We start from the raw sequence: 3,388 nt of genomic DNA, 5'->3' as shown, positions 1-3,388 counted from the left end.
GTCAGATGCAGAAGCGAATCGGAATGTCACTGTGCGTGCATTTACAGCGTCCCATTGACCATGCAGGAGTGTATGCATGTGTACCCAGTCTGAAGTAATGGATCTCGCACAGATATATACAGACGAGTAACCTATAAAAGGTCAGGCGCTGCTACCTATTCATCGCCTTTTATTCTTCTACATTGCTTTATTTACTATTATTATCCCGGGACGAAGCGACGCGGTCATGAGGATGTCTGTACCTCTGGCAATATTACCCAAACAACTGCAGTTGTTCTGCAAGGTTGGATCACGCGGCCATTTGCGAGGTTACGTTGCGTATGTTTATATATAGCTTGGATGAGCCAGGCGGAGAGTTTTGCTTGTTTTTATACCCGAGGCGGTCAAATCATTGTGTGTTATACTCTATACATCGCATGTGCGGGTTCGATGGTTCGTTTCCTTATCTCCACGCCCAGTGCCTTTGAATTATCCAGTTCAATATACTATACAAGGGCAATCGACCATTAGGTTATGTATAAGAGGCAACTTGAAAGCTAAATGTGCTCGCGGAGGAGCTCACTTGCATCGTTTCGACCCAATTCAGCCTCGAAATCCCGAGCTCCTCCTTGAGGTATCCTCAACTCAATCATAATTTCGTGTTTCGTTGTTTCGTAGGATTTCAATTCCGTAATGTATAGGCTAAACTTAGCTCATGCTTTCAAAACTATACCATTCACGTCGTTATGAACTTTTTTTATGAACGTGTTGAAAGGAGATGTTGGCGTTTATCTGTTAACGGGCATAAACGGCGAACAAGCGTATATAGGGAGTGTTTGTTGAGTACAGTGTCCCGGACATTATGCTGGGATCATTCGAACATGTCCTGATGAAGTTTCGGAGTGCTTTGGAACCATGAGAAGTACGTCTTTTTTTCTCTCTCTCTCTCAAAGGGGAGTACACGGATGATCTAGGTAAAACTGTCTTGAAATCTTCTATCGGAGATGACTGGATGCAAGTGGATGTCAGTTGAACCAAAAAAGCGTGCAGCAAAGCGAGCTGTTCACTTGAACAGTACGCGTGAAGGTACACTGTGCAAATATGACCACATTATGACCACGTGAATTCTTAAAGAAGGCTGTACCTGCATCGCTATTCCATTTCCTGTGAAACAGAATGCGTTGTCCTAATAAAAACCCAAAGGGTTCCTTCACATTAGCCTAATACGACCGGAAAGCGACAGTCATATTTTTTTTTCCTTTCCAGTCGATGCATTAATCATATAGCGCCCTCTTCCGCACGACTTATGCGCCTGGTTTTGCACTGCCTCCTAAATCAGCACCACAGAGATTAGGCGACGGGGTCTTGTGATGCAGTCATATAGAGACGTTATCATGTGATGATGGTAATGTTTTGCATCACTCGTGTCGACGCCACCGAAGCGGGATGCTGAAAGCCGCCGACACCAGGGGCGTAGCCAGGGAGTGGCACACCGAGCATGTGCCCCCCCCCCTCCAAAATGTCTTTCACAGTGGCATAGAGAGCGAAAAATGACCATCCGGGCCCCCTACCGAAATCAAGATGGTGCCCTCCCCCCATAAAAAAATTTTTGTCGGACTGGCTGACATGGTGGTTAATGGTTGCGTTTGATGAGGCACTCAAGGTTTTCGCCTTAATTAATGTCGGTAGGCTTCGCACCCACTACCACAGTTTTCCCGCATGATGGGAGTGGCTGTTTTCGTCTACCAAAGCTGTGTGACGAATCCAAGTTGGTGAGTAAGATGCTTCTTTGAACAAATAAGATGACCACTAAAAAAATGTAAAAATTTACTCTGACCCGGACGTGATTCGAACACGCAACCTTCTGATCTGGAGTCAGACGCGCTACCATTGCGCCACCGAGTCCACTTGTAAAAGTGCTTGAAGTGAGCGCAGCCGTATCTTTCAGGCTTCAGGTGCTGGTTGCACTGGGTAAGGGGCAGTCATCGCAAATTAGATAGATAGATAGATAGATAGATAGATAGATAGATATATAGATAGATAGATAGATAGATAGATAGATAGATAGATAGATAGATAGATAGATAGATAGATAGATAGATAGATAGATAGATAGATAGATAGACAGACAGACAGACAGACAGACAGACAGACAGACAGACAGACAGACAGACAGACAGATAGATAGATAGATAGATAGATAGATAGATAGATAGATAGATAGATAGATAGATAGATAGATGGATAGATAGATAGATAGATAGATAGATAGATAGATAGATAGATAGATAGATAGATAGATAGATAGATAGATAGATAGATAGATAGATAGATAGATAGACAGACAGATAGACAGACAGACAGATAGATAGATAGATAGATAGATAGATAGATAGATAGATAGATAGATAGATAGATAGATAGATAGATAGATAGATAGATAGATAGATAGATAGATAGATAGATAGATAGATAGATAGATAGATAGATAGATAGATAGATAGTGTACTAGGTTCACTCATTTTCTACTGCAGCGGCACGCATATTTCGGCGCGAAGTTCCAGAATGGTACTTTTGCCCTGATTTTCTCATCTAGTAATGAGTCTATGATGGTAAGAATAATGACATTACACCTCTTTAAAAAAAAACTTTATCAGTACAAAGCAATCCATTGTTTCGCTTTAGTGTTCCTTTAGCTGAAGGGAAGGTGAAGAAGCTCTAGCATATGATAATACTGCGTGGCTCTCAAGGACCGACATTATTGTCGACAGTTCCGTTTTTTTTCCCTTTTTTTAAAGCTGTAAAATACGCCAAAGAAAAGTTTGTCTTGCTCTGCCCACGCCAGTGCACGGAAAGTGCGGGCGTGGAAACTTACGTCATCATCTGTTCTTTACTACGCTGCACTCGGACGGAAGGTTGCCGCCGCTCACTGATCTGAACTGCGAGAACGCTGTTAATGAGACGAAGGCTCAAGTAAGTATAGCAAACCTGAAAATTCTGCAGTTGAATTACTATATTGCGAATTAAGGCAAACAATCGAGCGCCACGCAAACAAGCGTCTCTCGTATTTTCAGCCGTGGCCTCCGTGAGCATCTCATGACGTGCTGCTGCCGGAGCTGGCAGGGGGTATAGCCTGCCTTTGCGGGGGCTCGGCGTGTGGGTCCTCGTGTGCCCTCGTTGTCGATCTCGTTTCCTGTGAGTCTGCCTGAAGCAGGGATCCACATTATCCTAATCAGATCGTTAAGAAAGTTCTCTTTGCTTATTTTCTGCAGAATTTTGCCGCTTTCTTGGTACCCCTTACCAGTGTAGTGAGCTTTGATGACAGTTGCATGATCGGTGATGGTGCTTCTGGTCCATGGGTCTGCGTATGTTTTTCACAGCATGTTTTTTCAAGTAAGTGAAAAGTTCA

General features: G+C 43.4%; 1 non-coding gene across 1 annotated transcript; it reads right to left on the bottom strand.

The window, feature by feature from the left end:
• Positions 1-1,812: 1,812 nt before the first annotated feature.
• On the bottom strand, positions 1,813-1,884 carry TRNAW-CCA (transfer RNA tryptophan (anticodon CCA)). Its single transcript has one exon. It is a non-coding gene; the product is annotated as a tRNA-Trp (tRNA).
• Between the last annotated feature and the right edge of the window lie 1,504 nt (positions 1,885-3,388).

Source organism: Rhipicephalus microplus, chromosome 5 (genome assembly GCF_043290135.1).
Source record: "Rhipicephalus microplus isolate Deutch F79 chromosome 5, USDA_Rmic, whole genome shotgun sequence".
Classification (NCBI taxonomy): domain Eukaryota; kingdom Metazoa; phylum Arthropoda; class Arachnida; order Ixodida; family Ixodidae; genus Rhipicephalus; species Rhipicephalus microplus.
Note: the sequence above shows the minus strand (reverse complement) of the source record. Positions and strands in the feature narration are given on the sequence as shown.